The sequence below is a fragment of the Silene latifolia genome, chromosome 8 (assembly GCF_048544455.1).
Source record: "Silene latifolia isolate original U9 population chromosome 8, ASM4854445v1, whole genome shotgun sequence".
NCBI lineage: Eukaryota > Viridiplantae > Streptophyta > Magnoliopsida > Caryophyllales > Caryophyllaceae > Silene > Silene latifolia.
This window is the reverse complement of record NC_133533.1, coordinates 45,195,166-45,217,136: the sequence shown is the minus strand read 5'-3', so window position 1 is coordinate 45,217,136 and position 21,971 is coordinate 45,195,166. Positions and strand designations below refer to the sequence as shown.

Sequence of the window (21,971 nt, the reverse complement as noted above, 5' to 3'; positions counted from 1 at the left end):
TTGAGTTGCTTCTTAGGATGAAAATGAAGGGGTAATTCGGCTCGAGGCCGTTACCTTAACGGCTGGATGCCTTGTTACAAAAACAAGGGAGAATTAAGAGGCAATGGAGTTGATAAATAATCGTTCAGTAAAATAGTAGGAGAGTAGCTTGATATAAATATTCAATCTCTTGATCGATCGAGAAACAATAAGTATTCAAAATTGCATTCCTAATCTTAAATGATCAAAACGATGTTCATGACAATACAAGATCGTTATTTTGTTGTGTTCTATACAAAAGAATGAACATACTACAAAATCAATTGCGGAGTATATATTCAGATTGTTGAAGCCTTGGTAGTTGGTACGAGGCTCTAAACTTGGGAAGCACAAACAATAAGAAAAAAACATTGTGTGAAACATTGAAGTACAACAAAGAGCTCAAATCCTGCATCTCAACCGTGAAACCATTTTCAACTGTGAGACCATCCCAAATAATCCAATTGTCAACTGCTCCTATCGGAAATCGGATTGACTACGTATTTGAGCCATAGCCCATGCTTTCATAAAAAAAGCGTAGGATTTTACCGATCTAAATCAAGCAGGTTTTGCATGAAGAAGATTTGGCTTGGCATGTTCTATTCAATATAGGTAGGAGAAGAAACCGACTCGATATTAAAAAATAATATATAGAGGAAGCAGAACCAAGTCAAGATAATACGGATCAACCCCTTCTTCTTGTGCCAAAGATCTTACCCTTTCCAAAGGAACTGTCATCTCTTTTCCATTTCCATTCAAGAGTTCTTATGTGTTTCCACGCCCTCCAAAAAATGGACAAATTCCTTTTCTTAGGAACACATACAGCATTCGTCACTCCAAAAAGTAATTGACGAATAATTCCTCAGCTACCTTTCATCCTTTCATCTTCTCTAACTCCTATATCGACCGGTATTTTTAGCAACAATTTTCGTAACATCCTCTACTCTAGTCCAGATAAATATTGAACTGTATTTCAATATTTATTTTTCATTATATATTACTGTACTCATACAAATTTCTATTTAAAACTGAATTTGAAAGGAAAATGTAGTATTCTTATCAACTTCATAAATATCTAACATTAAGGCCTCCTTTATTTAAATCACTTATAAAAAAAGATACGATAGTTTTATATGACAAGGACATAACAACCAATTTTTATAAACTTAAATGACGAGCCCGATCTTGAGAATCAGCAACAAGAACAGTCCATTTTCCGGTCTGGACTGTATTTTGCCCACCCCTATACACTACAATCAAACTCAATAAATTAGATCATAATGTTTACACCCATAAGCATCAAAGGCCCTTATTTTCATATTTCAAAAATCAAGCTTCAATGGTTCTCCAAGTAAGCAGCGCCATAGTGTTTATGGCATTGGTATACAGTTATCCTGACATCATTAATTAAACCACTTGAAATAGCACCACAATCACCATAAGGCCAATAAAAACTTCAGATGCTACTCATAATTAGACGAGGATGATCCCTTTTTTTCCCCATTTCAATCAGATGAATCATGCATAGCAGTTTTTCTAGAAAAGATATGGCACCGTAAACTCATCGGGAGAAAATGATGTCGTAACATTTAGTTCAAAACCACTTGGAAATTAGACAAGGATGATCCCTTTGTTTTCACAATTCACATTTTCAACTGTGAAAATTGTGTTAAAAGAAAATGAGGCAAAGAGCCAGGTTAGTACATTGTACACTGCTCCATCGTAATACCCTCCCTCCCTCCGTCAGTGTACTATGACTGAATGCTAAGGTACAAAAACACTTTTCACTGCTTGCCTTGCCCCCTTTCACAGAGCAAGGCAGAATTTCTTCACAAGGATAGGAGATTTTATGGTATCTACAAGAGGAATGGGCGGTCTTTATGAATAATACATAGTGTATCTAAATCGATATTCAAAGAGAGTGTTTTCGATACAGATGTCCAAAGAATCACAAAGAGTATTACTCAAAGATTTGTCATGATTCCATCTTTATTCACATTTCGACTGTCCTTTAGTTATTCATACAAAAAAGCATTACGCTTATCGTTCTTATCATAGAAATCAATGTAAAATTGTTAAGAATAACATCAAAGAATTAACTGAAGATAAATAGGACTGAAAATAGATTTAGCAAGATCAATATGACATACATAGGAGGGTCTGTTTCTGATATGGATATTGGTAAGCATCCAACAAGATACCCGTACTCGGTTATATAACTTGTTGACGCTATCACCATCTTTTTTTGGGGAGGCGTTGCTTTCACTGCTCGCCTAATTTTGAGCTCATCGGTCCAAAATAATTCTACGACACCCATTAAATGCACACTAAATATAACCAAGAGCTAAATTAAGTCTTATTTGTTATGGGCAAGATGCCTTTGTTGGTGTCCTCGCCTCCTCGGTGACTAAGCGAGTCGTTTCTTTAGTGAAAAAGTATTGATAAATGTAAATGAATCGCATTACTTTTTTCATAACATCAGAAGGGGTGAATAATTTAAGTTACTCTACACTAATTTGTTGACGATTTAGGTTTGATAAGTTCCCCAAACTATGTGGGATATTCTTTGATTCTTTCCACTACTTCAAGTATCTGGCGTGATATCTCCATATTCATTCAATAGGAATCACTTAGCAACTCTAGCAGATGAAAAATGCATACTCCACAGAGAATGACAAGAAGAAGCATTATAAGCATATGACTCATTTTGTTACTGATAAAGCAATTCCACCTGTACTATTCCTTCAGGTTAGGGAAATTGAATACTAATAAACCTTTATATGGTTCGATTTATTTACGGCAGGGCTACCAAGTCGAAGTTTATGAACACGCAGTATGAATAAGCGAAATGCTCTCAATAGAGCATAATCCAAGGTAACTGTAACTAAAACCCATAATGCAGCGGAAATCAGATAGATACGTAATAATTCTTTTTTATTATTATACTATCACAAAAGGCCCTTTACGAAACAGAAGTGGTACCTCGATTAGAACCCCAAGTGAAATACTTCCCCACTTTCAGTAGTAACAACAGTGTGATGTTTAGCATTAGCAAGTGCCTTCACCCAGCGAGAATCAAGCCCTAAGACCACTTGCCTTGGTATAATTACAGCAGCCTGACCACTGCAAGAATGCACAAAAGCAGAATATTAGTGCACAATACATATATCATGCAGAGCTACAAGCCGCAAGGAAGTGATACCCATTCGCTTCAACACAGTAACTACGTGCATAACCAATTGTTTTGTGTTGTTTGGTTCCACTTAAAAAGTTAAAAGGAAAATTGGATGGGGAGGTCATTGTTCTGCTCCACTCCCTCCATCGTTTTTCCTGATTTTCTCAGTACAGCCAAACAACAGAAATATTGTCTACAGTTGAAACATCAACTCAAAAACAGCTCTAAAATGATTCATATATGTGGGCTCCACATGATTGGTTATATAGTCGTACGACAAATTTCTATTTGTCCCAGATTTTTGCCAAGTAACTAAATGGGAAGAGGCATCCTATGAATTTTAATTATAAAACCTTTGAACTTAAATTTGCAGAACAAGCTATAAAATTAGTAACTAATACTCTTCTGTAATAGTTACCTACTTTGGTCCATGAACTTCAATAGTCAGTTTTTTTTAGTCATCAACATCAAGCTTGATCAGCTCGAAAGTCCAAATTTGTTATTATTATACTATCACAAAAGGCCTTAGAAACATTTTATGCCTGACTATTTTGAACTGTGCAAATGATGGTATTTGGACACACTTTTCGCACAATACATATAATTTGCAGGAAACTGACAACCCTTCAACAAAAGTAACAACATCAACAACATTTTTTTCAGATGATAATCAAAATCACTTAACTCTTCGCACAATACATTTTTTTCAGGTTTATAATCAACAGTATCTGCCCGAAGGTGTGATATCATGTTTTGCCAAAATAACCTCTGGGGTAGTCATCCGAGTGTTGTCTTGGTACCCTCGTCGTCATTTTATTTCCTTTTTCCTACCTGGGAAATAAAACAAGTATCTTAGACAGATAGCAAAATACCTTCCAGATTATATAATTTCTTGGGGGAAAGAGAGAAACGGAAATAGAAATAGAAACAGAAACTGAAGAGTCAAACAAAAAGGCACGATGATGATTAGTCAAAAGATCAAGAGTGAGCCAATATTCTACACTATGCTGCAAATTCAAACCCTGGAAACCGTGAGACCTGATTAGGATTACAAACACCAGTCCGTATTTTTGGCAATCGTCTTCATTCTGACGTGAAATGCAGACAAATCACACATAAACACTCTGAAGACACACTCTGATGGTAGTTCTAGTTTCACTAAAAGAGGCATCATATGTTGAGGTCTTTACCTGAAAATTTGCGGGCATCTTTTATCGATGAAGACATTAATGCTACAACAAGAGGCTCAATTGGAACAACAATGAACTAAAAAAACAGAGGAATTTTCGAAAGTATTAATGATTGGATGAGAAAGATAGAAAGAGGAGCCCATCTTGAACAACATCGGATACCCTACTACTATATAAATAAGGGAACACAGCCCTGACTATAAATTTAAGAATAACAAAAGCAAATGTTACATTTTGTAAATAAGGGAACACAAACAATCTCATTTTTTAAACAAACTCGACAAATAGGAAAAAAATGGCAAGAGATTGCGGTGTTAGACACTTAGACATGCCAATTTAAGAAGGACAAAGCCATTCGACAGAAAGCACACCAGTGCAGCATGAAATTACAATTTTCAATGGCCAGTAGAAAGACTATTTACCTAAGAGAGGCAACAACATCTAGAAATTGCCTACATATAAACTGTAGCTTATGTAGTCAAGTAGAACAACTTCGACATTCCATCTGGATTTGTGGTGCAGCCAACGTTCAGGCCACCTCGGCAACCATCATACCCTGCAGATCACATACTAATGTCATTTACGACTCCAATCAGCAAATGTACGTGCTTATAATAATTCCAAAGTTGAAGCCTTATACACAACTATATGTTGCACAAAAGATCGCATGAGATGCTATTTCGGATAGTTACCTGATCAGAGCATGTAACACCATCTTTGAAGAAAAAACCTGATTTCAGGTGATTCCATTCTATAAAAATACACCATATCACTATCCAGTTCATTCCACGAAATTAGAGCATATCAATCTTATCTTTAGGATATCTTCACTGTAGGGTTTTTCAGGGGCAGTGAGCCACATACGGTGGGAAGTGCTGTGAGTGACTCAACCCGGTAGCAATTCAATAGTCAATCACTCAAGCCTAAGTAAAAGCAGATAAGTAGTCCATAGATGCTATGATTATTACGTGCTACACCAAACCAAGATACAAATCCAAAAACAATAGAAGTAAAAGACATAAACTAATAAGGAATCCCAAATCTCTAATGTTAGTGCCATGTTCCCAAACAAACTGTTCTTTTGCTAGAACTTATACAAAGCGTTTGGGGTACATGTACCTGACTGAGATCACTGACCGAGCAGATAATATAGCAGTAAGTTGCTACAGTAATTGTAATATCATACATATTTATGAGTATTATGAAGATATAGTTACCAGAGTCAATGAAGGCCAAAGTTATCATGCAAATCAAACTGTAACTTAGTGGAAAGTCGTAAATAAAAAACAGTTGACTGTCCCTCCAAAAAACCTATTCACCTTCAAAAAAGAGATATTTCTTAGAAATGTGGCTTCTATAGAACTGTCTATCTTCTATCTGTGGTTAATAACATTCAACTTAAGAGTAGCAGACTTAGACAGTGCAGCCCAATATGGATTCTACCGACTAAAGAGCCACAAGAGGCTACTTCCTCATTTGAAGGCACAAGTTAAGAGTGTTAGACCATAAAAAAATACTGCTTTTCAAAGAAATATGCCTCCTGTTACAAAAAGGGATGGGTAGAGAGGGAAAAGACCACGCATATTGATCTTAATAAATATCCGCTTACAAACTGAAAGTGCCAACATCGACTATCGAAATAAAGACTCATCTTAACAGAGTAGAATGTCATCGGACTCACACGGCTGAGTCACTGAGATTGCCTTACCCTAGTTACCAGGCAAGGCACTCCAAATACTGGCATACTCAAATGTTCAAACCCACGCGGCCAGACTACAATTGAGAAATTAAAAAAGAACATCAACTAAGCATTATAAGTACTCAGATTTATACTATCTTTAAACAATGTAAAGTTCATAACCATCATCTCCCATTTTCTCTTCAAACGTAAGATCCACATAATAAGCATTTCTAGTTCCCAATAATAGAGGAAAGGCACATAAGCAGAGATAAATTAGTAATGCTACTCCGAACTCAAATGTACAAACTAAAAGAAAACAACATTCGAAATAAAGAGGAAGAAAGAATTTTAAAAATGGAATTCGGAGATGAAGATGAATAATGAACAAATTCTGAGTTATGGAGAAGATTACCTTTCCTTGATTGATCGCTGCCTTTCGCATTCATTTCCAAAAAATTACGAGATATCCGAACTATTTAACCAAACAACATAAAAATAAGCGAGTATATACTATTAGGAGTTGGATTATATTAAATTATTGTACAGGCTTAGTCCAATACCGGTTCATATTGACGATTAAGATGAATATGCTCTACCATTCTATGTATCTTAACACGTACCAAAATAACAAGAATTAAAATTGCTCAAATTATTGCATGCAATCAATTTAAACCAAAAAAAGTCCCAAATAATTGCATGCAATCAATGTAAACAAAAAAAAAAGCCCCAAATTAATGCATGGAATCAATTTAAACCCAAAAACTAAACCCTAAATTATTTAATTTAACTCACAATTAATAATCCACCTCAATAGTTAACATATAGGAAGAAAATCATAATAATAAATAGGGCAACTAAATGTTCGTATCAGCCGGTCTGAATTCTAGACCACCATTGTTGCCCATCTGACATAGTGAGCTGCTTTCTCTCGAGAAAAAAAAAAGAGGAAATATGCTGATTGTTTTGGCTAGGAGAGAAGAGAATGGGAAGGACAAGCAGGTGAGATATGGAAAAGCGTGAAATAGAGAAGAGAGGGGAAAAGAGGCAGTAGATGGACATGGGAACAAGGAGGAAATAGAAAAGAGTTTCACCACCGAACATTACCATACTTTCCTAGATACCTTCCACCGCCTATTACTTAAAATCGTCCTTCTCCATTTAATTTATCACCTCAAACTTCATCACTCCATTCCCAAAAATCCATTATTAGGTATCGTGTCACAAATCTTGAAGAACCTCAAACTCACATCTCGATCTTGTACCTTCTTATATTCGTGTTTCATGAATCCTTATTATCATCTATTCAGTTCATATCAATCCTTAAATCTAAATTAAACTTTCAAACAAGTATTAACAACTCATGTAATTACACCCACTCAACTCTTTGATGCCTAACTATTTCTTTATCATTCCACAATTCAAATCTCAATTATTTTCCAACCAAGATTCGCAAATCATACTCAATAATAATCACCCTCACATGTCCTCCAAACCTCATTCACTAACTGTAACTCCAAACAATTGCTAAGTATCCAATTGTTTGAATGTCTTGAACATTTCTTGCCCATCCTATTACTCTATTAGTATGCATTCAATGAAGAACCGTACAAAATTCCTTAGACTATACTTTCCTCCCACCACTTAAATCTATAATTAGCTAATTTAGCATGAATAAAGCACTATAACTTATTTCTTTTCTCTAAATAAAAAAAAAAACTATTTGTTCAAATTAAGTTAGATGTAACCATAATACGTCTACCTAAACGCCCCCCATCAAGACATCGTTAAAATTCACAACTAACCTTAAGTATAAACTGCTAATTTCGGAAGAGCTCCTATTTTAAACTACACCTCGCATCTAAGCACAATTTCTAGCATGGAAACAAATCTTGAAATTGCGAAGCTTTCCCTCAAAAAAAAAAAAAAGAAATTGCGAAACTTAAACCATAACTCAAAGGGTACACTAACCTCTGGCAGACCCATTGCCCGTGTACTTCCGCTCATCTAAATCTTGAACCTTTATGAGAAGCGAACAACACCCGCAGGAGACCCCTGTACCAGGATTCATACTATTAACATAGCAAATTCCAGAAACAATTAGCAAATATGAAGATTCAAAGGACATTAGACATTCATGTGCTTGAACGTCAGGCTTTCACTAAGATGGGTTAATCCCTACAGTTTACTGGGTTAATCCCTACAGTTTACCTGTTGAACCAATGAGTCAAAAAGAAATATGCGCTTGTTCTAGAAGAAACCAAACATGTAAGCTTGACAAGAATTGAAACAATTGCCAATGAGAGTGAATCATAATGGACTCCCAAGTTGCAAAGTACAAAATATCACTAACAAGAAGTTCAATTCAATGCAAAAATTTCAGTATCCTATTGGCTGCTATAACAGCACAAAAGCTCTTGCAAACAAAATTGTACTCAAATCAGCCGGAGATGTGGATTACTACTCCCTCCATTTTTTTTATTCCCGTTTGACTGCAGGGTCTTCATTGCAATTCTTTGACCACGTTTTTAATGCATTTATATGTCATTTTTTTTTTGAAAATATATTTTCGAAAGATTTTTCAATGATAAATATAAATATATTGCAACAATTCATTTATAACTTTTAAGATGTTCAACGTCAAAATATGGAATTCTTGACCAAAAAGTCGTATGGGAAAAGAAGCAAAAAATGGAGGTAGTATTAAAAGACTTTGCAAAATCACAGTCATACAGTGTCAAGAATTAAGAAAACATAAGAAGCAAAGTACCAAACAGGACGAAACTTGTCAATGAACTCGAGTAAAGCTTAAATATTACTCCGTACAATTTAATAGTTGAAAATCATAAGCAACAAGAAACAAATTTCAGCTGTAGATGAGGAACAAGAGAAAACAAAAGACGGTTCCAGCGAACAAAACCATAACCATACTGAGCTCGAGATAGAAATACCGGATATCAAATAAAGTTAGATCAGTTGAATTAGTACTACACACAGTACATAAAATAGACTTCAACTCTATTTCTCGACCCTGTTTTGTCCTAGAGATTTTTCATGGATATTACCAAAATCAACAAATGTAAGATGGAGTATTAAGATGCAGACATCTATCGACTAACATGCTACAAGGTTTCAACAATATAATGCTTCACCAAGTTCGGAAATCAATCTGCAAATATACCGAAAGAACAACCTAATAAACGCAATATTTAAATATAGCCACTGAAATCACATCCAAGCCATATCATAAACAAAATTTACAGTGAAGTGATTGTAGTAGCAAGAAATTACAAAATACACCGGAAGGCAGAATATTCATACAAGAAAAGAGATCTCATATTGCTATGGTCGGACCTTCTCGACCCATCAACCACAAATAATTTCTTCAACGAAAATTTCAGTGAAGAAGCAAGATTCTCAATTTTATGCCTCAACTCTCCTTCAGGAAGTTGTTTATCATCCAACGCCACAGTAAAGAAGCCGTTAATATATATGACACCTGATGGAACCTTGCTAAAAACTGTCAAGCTAGAGTGTATCTGGCGGTGTAAACTTGTTAAAAAGTGCAGCTATAAGAACATGGTAGATAGTCATCATCACAATAGATAGCGGAAACATAACGCCCCAAAGGTAGATAGCAAAGTATGACCCCCCTTTCTGAAAGCAAAAAAAAAAAAAAAAAACTCAGAATAGTATGTAAGACTGTGAGAGTATAGAGTAGTAGTCAATACATGTACCATGTAAATAATCGCAGCAACTATAGGAGGACCAATCACAAGCATTTGACTGCTCCGAAGCACGTACCCCAATTAACATCGCTGGTATACTTTTGACTCCCCGATCGGATTAAACCCTGAAACAAAGTCAGTACAATCAGCATGCTAAAACTCGTAAACAACTACATCAAATAAACAAATTCAGAAGGTGATAAAAACATATTGACTTCAACTCCAGCACAATAAGGCCTATAGTTAGATGCGAAGAGTTCGGAAATCGCCAAGGATTAAACTGAAATAAAATAGCAACGGTGAAAGGACCAACGCCGAGAGCAACGATCGACTACAATAGCTCCCATGGCGGTGCCTTCGCAACGATGACGCCATCGTTGTTGTTGTTGTTGTTTAAAATCAAATGCAAATTAAAGGGAATACTTAATTAACGAATGACATGCAACTTAAAAGGAAATGATTTAATTACCTGGTGACCATAACGACCAAAACCTTGAGAACCAGCAACAAGAACAGCCCGTCAAGGGTATCACCACCGTCATCAGAACCGAGAGCTCCCGATTGTACTTGGAGGCGCAAAAATTATAACCATTAAATCCTCGACTTCATCTATGAAAGCAAAGAAAGAGTATCCGTTGAAAATGTCGATACCCAAATCAAATGGCCATGATAGTAACAAAAAAACAAAAACAAAAAAAAGCATACCGTCGATCTCCAACCTCCGTCCTCAACAACAACCGTTGTCCTTCGATCAGAGGCATGTAATTAGTAAAAAGGAAATGTGTGTAAGAGAGGGTAAAAGGGAGACTGAGTGGACTAAATGGGAGAAGTTAGGCATGCACTTCAGGAGAATGGAACAAATGGCAGAAAATTGTGCAGTATGTGAAAGAGAGAAGAATGTTGTAGAAGAAGAGTGACGCAGATAAGAGGGAAATAGAGAAGGGCAAAATGGTCAGGAAGTGTAAATGTTACTGTTACAGCTACAGTAAGGGGATTTTGGGTTTTTTAAAGAGTATGGATAAAAATGAATTTATACAATTTTAAGTTAATTTGATGTAACTTTTGAGATTGACGAGTGTAACTTTAGTACAAATTGATATAACTTTTAAAGTTACTTAACTAGTTTTGTTTCCCGTGATATTCACGTGTCTTTTAAGTTTTATTGAAGAAGACAATTTTTTTTCTTTGACAGTTTAGTTTAGCATTACTGTACCCTATTTTACCTTGACTCAAATTTATTATATTATCAAAGTGGTCCTTGTTTTACTAAAAGAAATGGCCAGAACAAAATGAATTATTTAGATAAATTATTTCTTAACACCCATCACTGCGACATACATTCAAACTATTAAATATTACACAAATAGAAATACACCTTATTACGAGATATTTGGTCTGAAAAAATAAAATCACTACCGTTTTTTGATCTCATAACTAAAAAAAGTAATGATGAGTCCAAAATTTAATTTTTCATGAAAATACTTTTCTAGGTGTTATATAATACGAAATACACCTCACATATATTAAACAAACGTATGGAATCAAACCGAGCGAAAGAAGTAATAATGATCGAAACCGAGGAATATGATTTATGTTTCTTAAATGTATTCCTACAGAATTGACAGGGTAAAATCGATCGGGTATAATATATATAAATATATATAAATCTATTAATAAGAGTATAAAAATTCTTATCAAACTTCAATTTGTGACAATAATATACTTCTCATTCAACCATCAATATGCTTTGATAACATTTTTTATATAAAAAGTGAAGAAAAAAAACACTTACCATACAATAATAAAACTGTAGGAGATTAAATGTTTAAATACACATAATATTAAAACGGGAGATATCAAGATATGGAATAGATGAGAAACAAAAGAGAGCCAGAGAGGAGAAATTTCATATCAAAATACGGAGTATTTTGGTACAAAAGAAATTGTTGGAGCAATAATTATCATGTCATAAATCCCTCATTTGTGGAAATTCTTTGTGTTTAGAAAATGTCTTCACATACATCTTGTCCAGTATTTTCTCAAATTAAGAAGCTTCTTCAACCCTGCAAACATAAAACTGAGAAAGAAATTAGCATTAAGTTGATAGATAAACAATGGAGTAGAAGCTGATATATTCTAAAAGATTTATTAGTTTGAACAGCTATATCTTATATTGGACAACAAAATCTAGAAAATAAGATGATATTATTTGAGAAAAATAATTAACTGGGAGGTTCACTTGTCAATGGTAGAAAAACAATTATGGTGGAAAAAGGATGATTTAAAAGACCAAGTACGTCCGTTACTCAGCAAATTTAAGTTTGAAAAGGGACTTGAGGAGATAATAGCATTCAATGGTAAGGAAGGCATGTTTAGACGTTATGGATGAAGAAGATGCTTCATTTGGAGGTAATTATGAACTTTTTAATTGCACACAATTATGACGATTGTTGAATGGGGATTTTGCTTGGAGTAATATTGCTCCTCCACGTTATAATATTATTTGTTAAGTTACATGCTCAATCTAGCTGTTTTATATTATTTATAGATTTATAGATTTTGGTCTAAAGTTACAATGTAATTTTTAGTTTATGCAACTTTAAGACAAGTCTATGTATGGTTAGTCCAAGTTTATATAACTTTAGTCCAAATTTGTGTAAGTTTAGTGTTATATGATGTAGATACCTAGTACCTTCACCTTCCAAAAACCACCCGATGATGATCGGACTATAACATGTTTTTGATTTGTGTGCGTGGATTGGCTAGACATGAGGCCATTTAATGCATTAATCGGATATGAAAAATGATTTCAAAAATGGTTTTATAACTTCATTTGCACTAAAACAACACATTTTAGAGTTAAAACCTTCTTCGGACCCAAAACCGACTCAAAAACCCGCAACCTGAGTCAATCTGAGTCAACCCGAGTCTCGAATGTCAAAAATAATTCCATAAATGGTTTTATCATGCCATTTGCATTAAAATGACCTAATTAGAGTCAACACTTTGTGGTCTAAGCTAACTAACCAAAACAATATTTATAGGCTAAACAAACTACTCTTAGTAGAGTGGTAAGTAAAGGTGGGATCCCAAAGGACGGGTTTTGAATTAAGTTATCGGTTATAGAAAGCTATGTCTTAGGGTGTCACAAATTGTGTTGAGATTTGAGGTATCAAACTACATTACTTAACAATGAAATGTAAAGAAATGAAAGTAAAACAAGCTAGTAAAGTAGGGTTTTGCAAATAATAGATTAAGACACTAGGGTGTTATGGGTTCATAGGGGATTCATGGTGGTGATCATACAAACATGTTTACATAGTTGCAAGCAAATTATTGTTGTAGTGGAATCGAGTTATTTTATGTCTTACAATTCCTAGGAAGTTTGGGTCCCAGAGCCGAGTCGGTCAAGACTGTAAAACACCCACAAGTCGACTTAGTTTCTTTCTATTCACTTTTATGCATGGTCTAACAAGACTCGAGTTAGTTTATATCTTACAAGTCTTGTTGAATAGATTAGAGATGTATGCATGCAAGATTTTCAATCAAGCAATTTATCAAGCATAACATGTGCATAAGTTGACACTACAACAAGCACGCAATCTTATGAAAAACGACATATTAGATTAAGTATGGATCTACCTCCATGTTTTAGTTACCTATTCCCCCATTAACCCTAGCTCGGAGACTACTCACTCATGATTATGGTAAACATGCTAATAAAGGTGTCAATCATATTAGCAAAGTTAAACATGATGAATGAGTAAGCAATAATTAATTAAGCAAGGGTAAAAGGAATTAAACCAACTTAAAGACGATCCAAATAATAAGCAAAGCATAATATAATAACACTTGATGAATGATGAAGAGTTCTCAAGTCTTCAATAAACACAAATAGTCTTCAAATTACTCAACTAAACTAAGAATACTTGAATGATTAAAGAGGAATTAAGATTTGATTAATATTGAATTAAGTAAATACAACTAGATTAATAATGTCTAAACTTAATTAATGCTAAATTCTAACTTGGTGATTAATCCCCTAACACAATGGGATATTTATACTAAGTACAAGTATTAGGGTAACTAAGGACTTAAATGACGATTAAGTCCCTAAGAATAAGATTAGTGCTTTGCAAGTCCCATAAGGAGCCGTCCGGATTGACATTGAAGGAAACTCGTGCTGCCTAGGGATCCGCTCGACCTGAAGGTGAGATGCCCGGATTGAGGCTTCAGACGCCAGACCTACGCTTGGGACTCCCGGATCTTTGATCAGCTCTTCTTCTTCTTCTTCTTTCACTGCCTAAGGATTAGTGGGGATCGTTGGGAGATCATGGGGGTCTTTATCATTGCTCATGCTACTTAATTTATTCACTTAGGCCTTTAGTAATGGTCTCCTCTTTGATGCTTGGTCATTAGATGCACTCCAATTAACTCTACTTTGCTCCATAAATGCAGGGCTAGCAATCCTCTCCTAGCAAGGACACATAACCTCAAAGAATATGCAAAGTAGGTAACTAAAGATAAGAAACGACCCTAATAAGCGCTAGAAAGTATAGGAACGAGGCTAGTTCGGGGACTAAATGTGCACAAATATGAGTCGCATCAAATATCCCTAAACCAAACCTTTGCTCGTCTCGAGTAAAGAGGTGACTAAAACTACGACCCATATTAATACTATTATCCGATGTGAGGCAATTAGCGGGTCTTACTCCGCCCCTTCAACTCACAACAAGACACCTATGAGGTAAGATGCCTTTTTGCAAGGCAAGATGAGGCTTGTCAAAATGGCGATACATCCAAGCATTAAGCACAGAAGACAAGTAATGGATGCATCAACAAAAGAATAGCCACTTTCCTCATCTAAGTGGCGGAAATCAACTAGAAGGGAAGCAATCTAAGGGTACACATTCCATTGTACATCTCATTTCTCCAATCTACTAAGTCTAATAGGATACCAACAAATCACCTCCAAGTTGTGTAAAACTAGGGTACTTTTATCCTTAATCGCTAAATGCTTTTATCAAGAGTAGCTTCCCTATGGTGTTAGAAACACTGTAGGATTGCAGAATTCCCTCCTCTTGCCTAGACAAGAAGAGGGGCCGTCCCTCTCCACCATGCAACAAAAAAGGATCATCAATGGATAAAAGGGATCAATATGCTTTGCGTTTCACAATGGTAGTTTGCTTTTGTTTTGTTTTCCCCAAATTTCTTGTGGCATTTGTCTTTTGAGAACATTTCTTTGCCATTTTTGATGTTTGGCAATTTTGATACTTGGCAATTCTTTGCATTCTTGTTGAACATTTTCAAGTAACCCCATTTTGTAGCAAGGACACTTTTATTAAAGCATATGAGGCTATTTTTGCTCATCTTTTCATTGATGCGATTTTTGCAAACTTTTTTACTTTCACTTTGGTAATTGAACTCAATTGGAGATTTTTGTACTCATTCCCTTTTATATTGGCAAAACATGATGATAGAAATGAAACAACGGTTTCATGGCATCAAGGGTCACCTTGGAATAAACGGTTGCCAATGAGTCATCACACCACAAGGTACTCTTGAGTAGGCCTTAGTACATGGGTCAAAAGATACTAGTATGACATGATGCGTGCATTTTATATCGGTATTTTGTACTTCATTTGCACTCACTCCTATGCATATTTAGTAGTGTTTAGCTACAAATGTCCCCCGAATAGGCTGCTTTGGTTTGTCTTGTATTATTTGCAGGTATGAACCGGAAATGAGCATAATCAAGCCTAAAACATGTCCCTATGCATTCATTTAGGAAATGAGTTGAGTCGGAGCTTCAAGACTACAATTTTGAGATGCACAAAGAAGTAAGATAGCTAGGCGAGCAAAGGAAGAACTTCAAAATACTAGTGCCTATTTTGAAGAGCCATATCTTAAGTTAGACAACTGATTTTCAAGTGAGTCAAATTGGAGATAAAACCTTGTCCTCATAGTTTTCTAACACCAACGGAAACACTCTGTTTGCCCAAGTAACGAAGAAATGGCGGCCGTTTGAAGTTCAGTGCGCGAAGCAGGAATTGTGCGCTGGAAAGTACTCGATCGAGTACTATCTTGTTCGATCGAGTCCTTTTTCTACTTGATCGAATGTGAATTTTTTATAAGTGTTCGATCAAGTACCTAAAGACTTCGATCGAGAGGTTTTAGCTTGGATTTGTTCGATCGAGTGATATAAAGTTGCTCGATCGAGTGACTAGCTTATATACTCGGGATTTTTATCCCGTGTTAGGTTTATTTTATGTTAATAATCACTTCCCTATATAAAGGAAGTAGGGGGATTAGGTTAAAACATCTCATATACTCTTAATCCGTGCTCTTACTCTTAATTACTGCTGGGAACTTTGCTTTGCTTCTTTTTTTCCAGATTCGCTACTTTGTAATCTTTCTTTTGCTCTCTCTATTTAATATTTCCTGTCTTTTGCTTAATTCTTCATTATGTTTGTTCTTGCTTCATCTTTCTCTTTTGCTTTATTCATTATTATGTTTAGCTAATTCTCCTGCTAGGATTTAGGGGATTCAATGAGTTGATGTTAGTTGCTAATTAGGTTCGTAGATCTGTTGCTAAAATCTTGTCTATGCTGTTAATCACCGCATATAATTGCAATTAGTTGCTTGAGTCGACGCATCTAGCTAACTGATTTGGTAAGCCTTGACCTAGACCGGAAGGTTGGAAGGGGTGAGACCTGCAGTGAACATTAGGATGCTTTAGTGAGGGCAGAAGCTAAATAATAGTGTTTTAGAGTGATATGAGACCGGAAGGATATATTCGTTGCCCTTTAGACCGATACAAGTGACCGATCTGTGACCTTAGCAGCAATTATCTGACATTCATTGGTGACCCGACAATCCTAGTTCTCTCTCTTTATTGTTAATCCCTTTATTTTTATAGCTCAATTTCTCTTGCCACCTCTCTTAGTTTAGAAATCATACTCAAACCCCCGTTACTCTTAGACTAATTTAAAACAGATAAATCTCATTTTTGCCTCCCTTTGGAGAATCAACCCTACTTACTGCTAGCTTTTGTTAGTAGTACTTAGGTATTTATTTTTGATACTAAAACAACGGTATCAAATTTTGGCACCGTTGCCGGGGAGGCAGCGTAGTTTTATCTGTTTTTATTTAGTCTATTTATTATCTCAAGGAACCTCGGTTCCTTCAGACCATTCTGATGTCTCTCGTTCTTGACTTTCCGCAGAGAGAGAATGAAAGTTTTGGTTCTTATATAGACAGGTGGGAGGAGTGGCTCGAGACAGGACGAGGAATGCTTTTGGGACTTCAAATATGCCTGTCTATCATCCGGGGAATTAATGCCCCTACGCGAGCATACCTCGAGGCTAATGGTAAGTGGGATTTCGAAGGAATCCCCGTAAAAGAGGTATTAGAATTTTTTGAATGGTTTACTACTGAAACTCTTAAACCCAATTTCTCTATTCATGTTGACTCAGATGAGGGGGTGGGTGAGACCTCAGAAACCGTTCTAGGAAATACTGATGGAGAAATAGAGGAGACCATTAGCGTGGTTTATAACCCCTTTTATAAAGATAATTTAGAACCCCTCTATGATTCTTGCACAGATAGTGAGGACGACTGGGAAGGTCTCTTTGAGAACTTCCCTATTGACGAGTCTAGCTATAAGGAGAGTGAGGAGAAAAGTATTGACAGTCTTGAGGTTAAATGGGATAGTTATGACGATATTATAGATGAATCTATTATTGAGGACCCAATTGACTTTACCGTCCCTTGCATTTGGGATGAATACCCACCTTCTCCTTTAGCAGACCAGATTCCTCCACCTCACAATATAAACCCGTCAGTGCATCTCGATTATACTCTCGTTATTTTTGAGTCAAATGCTCATGAGCTCTCTTATTTTCCACTCGCGGTTAATTTGTGCTTTTATATTCCGCCCTTAGCTGGAGGGAGGAATAATTTTGTGGATGTTTTTAGGAGTTGTCATAGGAAATTTGTTAGACTTAAATACTATTTCATTTTAATTTCCTATGCTATTGCTATTTTATGGTGCTACTTACATTTTTGTGTAGCACATGCGCAGTTATTTGATCGATTGCTGCATGCTTTGAGCTGTTTTGATTGGGTTCAATTTGAATGGCTGATGAAGAAAAGAAGGTTGAGCTGAGACATGTCTGAAACTAGCGCTACCCGGGAGGCAACCCGAAGTTTAAATTTTTAGTTGATTTACTTTTCAGTTTTTGTTGTGTGTGTAATAATTGGTTTTTAAAGCATAGGCTGTGAACGATTTAGAATTGGTTTTTGGTCTTCATTTGTCTGCAGGTACCACTCGATCGAGCATTTTTTTTACTCGATCGAGTGCTTAATCCGTTCGATCGAACACTCTTATTCCTCGATCGAACACCTACAGAAACAGATATATTGATCGAGTAACCAGCTCTCCTCGATCGAACACTTTGGCAGCTGATTGTACTCGATCGAGTATTCTATCTTCTAGATCGAAGTACCACGAGTAGGCTTGTTTTGTATTGTTTCCAATGACGCCACTGTGAAGCTGTTTGTGACCTCCCATGTTGCTGGTTGGTTTGGGGAGGTCCCTACTTCGTGTATTCTTGTGAGTTTTCCGCATCTTAACTCTCTCCTTTTTAGTTTCCATTTCCTTTCCCTATTTTTGAGTATAATGAGGGCATTGTACAGTTTGGTTTGGGGAGGTTATGCATCCATATATGTGTCTGCATTTATGTTCTTATTGCATTTATGTTATCACGTTTAATTTCTGTATGCATTGTTGTTTATTTTTTATATAATAAAAATTCTCATAAAAATTTAAGATTCAAAAAAATCGAAAAATTTGACGTTTATTTTAGCATATAGGTCGAGTCGGAACGATAGATTTCAATGATGATATTGCTCTATGTTTTGTCACTTTGCTTAAGCCTTGCATTAAACTGTTATCTTTTAGCTTTGTCTATTGCATATCCACGAGTTAATGTTAAAATTTAGCTGAACGAATAGACTTGACCTGAAATTTTGGCAAACTACTTATCATTTCTAAGACTTAGAGCCTTATAAACTGATGTCATTTGTGACCGGTTTCATGTAGGATTGTGAGTAGTTACTCCTTGCATAACATGTTCATTAATTCGCACGTATATGAAATTCAACTGCTTATTGCCTGCATACATTCGGGGTTAGTGGTTGGTGTCACATGCAGGGAGGTGCTTACATTCCCTTTTTTCTTTCATTTTACCCATTAAACTCCACATTAGCCAAATTTGCCTCTTTGACCCTTAACTACATCCAAAATTTAGCCTGCCTTGTCAAGCTAGTTAGTGTATGTTTTACGGTATATAGTTTATTGTGTGCCAAGTTTGGTCCGTGTTTCATTATTGGGAGTTTGTAAATTATGGAGGAAAGAAGATGACTTATATGAAAACAAAAAAAGAATTGAAAAATGAAAAAAAAAAACGTGAATCAGAAGAAAAAAAAAGAAACCGAGAAAAGAAGAAAAAGAAAAAAATGTTTGAGTGTTGACGGTTTCACTTCTATGCTTTATTTATATCTATTTAGGAGTTTATTCAGTTCGGTTTGGTGAGTTTGAATGCCAAATAAGGGCATTGTGCTTCATTTTGATGGATTAGAAATGGATATGTTCCACTTGGTTCTGTTCAGGTACTAGCTTGGTCGCCTATACCCTCACATTTCCAAAAATGTTTTGCCTTTTCTTATCCATTGCCTCACTTTCCCATAACTTTTGTAAGCCCTCAGCTGTGACAGACCTTGTTTGGTTGGAATGTATGTACGGTAGTTAGAATTGTCTATCATATTAGTTGCATGCATGTTTATGTGGGTCGTAGTTTAGGTGAGCGATTATATTTCTTTCTCTCTTACACTCATATGCTTACCCTTTGCTTCATGAGAGAAGAGTGACCCGTGAGAGTCCGATTTTAAAGGTCTTGTAAGGTCGACGGTTCAGCTTTATTATAAACATCTTACAAATCGCTTGCATTTGATATTTTTGCTATAAGTATTAGTTGATGCATTAAATCGGTTTAAGTGGACAATTTGTAGCTAGCTCTGAGTTTTCTTTAATTTTCTCTTCCATTAGTTTTGCATATAGTTTGCTTGGGGACAAGCAAAGGTTTGGTTTGGGGAGATTTGATGCGTGCATTTTATATAGGTATTTTGTACTTCATTTGCACGCATTCCTATTCATATTTAGTAGTGTTTAGCTACAAATGTCCCCCGAATAGGCTGCTTTGGTTTGTCTTGTATTATTTGCAGGTATGAACCGAAAATGAGCATAATCAAGCTTAAAACATGTCCCAATGCATTCATTTAGGAAATGAGTTGAGTCGGAGCTTGAAGACTACTATTTTGAGATGCGCAAAGAAGTAAGATAGCTAGGCGAGCAAAGGAAGAACTTCAAAATACTAGTGCCTATTTTGAAGAGCCATATCTTCAGTTAGACAATGGATTTTCAAGTGATTCAAATTGGAAATGAAATCTTGTCCTCTTAGATTTCCAACGCCACCGGATACACTCTGTTTGCCTAAGTAACGAAGAAATGGCGGCCGTTTGAAGTTCAGTGCGCGAAGCAGGAATTGTGCGCTGGAAAGTTCTCGATCGTGTACTATCTTATTCGATCGAGTCCTTTTTCTACTCGATCGAATGTGCCTTTTTGATAAGTGTTTGAACGAGTACCTAAAGTCTTCGATCGAGAGGTTTTAGCTTGGATTTGTTCGATCGAGTGATATAAAGTTGCTCGATCGAGTGACTAGGTTATATACTCGGGATTTTTATCCCGTGTTAGGTTTATTTTATGTTAATAATCACTTCCCTATCTAAAGGAAGTCGGGGGATTAGGTTAAAACATCTCATATACTCTTAATCACTACTCTTACTCTTAATTATTGCTGGAAACTTTGCTTTGCTTCTTTTTTTCTGGATTCGCTACTTTGTAATCTTTCTTTTGCTCTCTCTATTTAATCTTTCCTCTCTTTTGCTTAATTCTTCATTATGTTTGTTCTTGCTTCATCTTTCTCTTTTACTTTATTCATTATTATGTTTAGCTAATTCTCCTGCTAGGATTTAGGGGATTCAATGAGTTGATGTTAGTTGCTAATTAGGTTCGCAGATAAGTTGCTAAAATCTTGTCTATGCTGTTAATCACCGCATATAATTGCAATTAGTTGCTTGATTCGACGCATCTAGCTAATTGATTTGGTAAGCTTTGACCTAGACCGGAAGGTTGGAAGGGGTGAGACCTGCTGTGAACATTATGATGCTTTAGTGAGGGCGGAAGCTAATCTAATAGTGTTTTAGGGTAAATTGAGACCGAAAGGAGATATTCGTTGCCCCTTAGACCGATACAAGTGACCGATCTGTGACCTTAGCTGCAATTATCTGACATTCATTGGTGACCCGACAATCCTAGTTCTCTCTCTTTATTGTTAATCCCTTTATTTTTATCGCTCAATTTCTCTTGCCATCTCTCTTAGTCTAGAAATCATACTCAAACCCCGTTACTCTTAGACTAATTTTAAACAAATAAATCTCATTTTTGCCTCCTTGTGGAGATTCGACCCTATCTACTTACCGCTAGCTTCTGTTAGTAGTACTTAAGTATTTATTTTTAATACTAAAACGACGGTATCATGACACATCCTAGGGTGTCTTGAAGGTATTCTAGCAAACAAAGTTTCAAGAAGAAAAATTATCTACAAGGGCCTATATACACTTGCCAAACTTCCCAACTAGACATTTTCACAAAATTTTCCTAAAATGCAACTACATGCCATGATGCAACTAGCATATATACAACCTAATGCAAATGCTACTATCACTAGTATGCCATATAATCTAAATACAGTTCCTAAAATCACATTGGTTTGTACCGCATCAAACAAAAAGAAGCCACATTGTCATTAACATATAAGAAGAAAAAAAGAAATTTGGAAAGATCATACCATGCGGTCTTCATATTCCTCATGCCTCGAATGTGGCGTAGTTAGTCCAATGTAACAGGAGTGAACACAAACAAACAAATATCTACAATATATAAATTTCTACACTACAAAGGGAAGAACATGTTTTTGGATTTTTAAAATTTTTATGATTTTTGAAATTTCGAGTTAGATAGTGTTAGAATTCCCCATCTCCACACTTAGAATAGACATTGT

General features: G+C 35.7%; 1 long non-coding RNA gene across 1 annotated transcript; it reads right to left on the bottom strand.

Annotated features, from left to right (window-relative positions):
- Positions 1-985: 985 nt before the first annotated feature.
- Positions 986-10,747, bottom strand: LOC141596785 (uncharacterized). Its single transcript, XR_012522592.1, has 8 exons — positions 10,495-10,747; positions 10,259-10,398; positions 9,799-9,914; positions 5,076-8,116; positions 4,806-4,939; positions 3,893-4,024; positions 3,001-3,141; positions 986-1,268 (listed from the first exon to the last, which is right to left on the bottom strand). It is a non-coding gene; the product is annotated as an uncharacterized LOC141596785 (long non-coding RNA).
- Between the last annotated feature and the right edge of the window lie 11,224 nt (positions 10,748-21,971).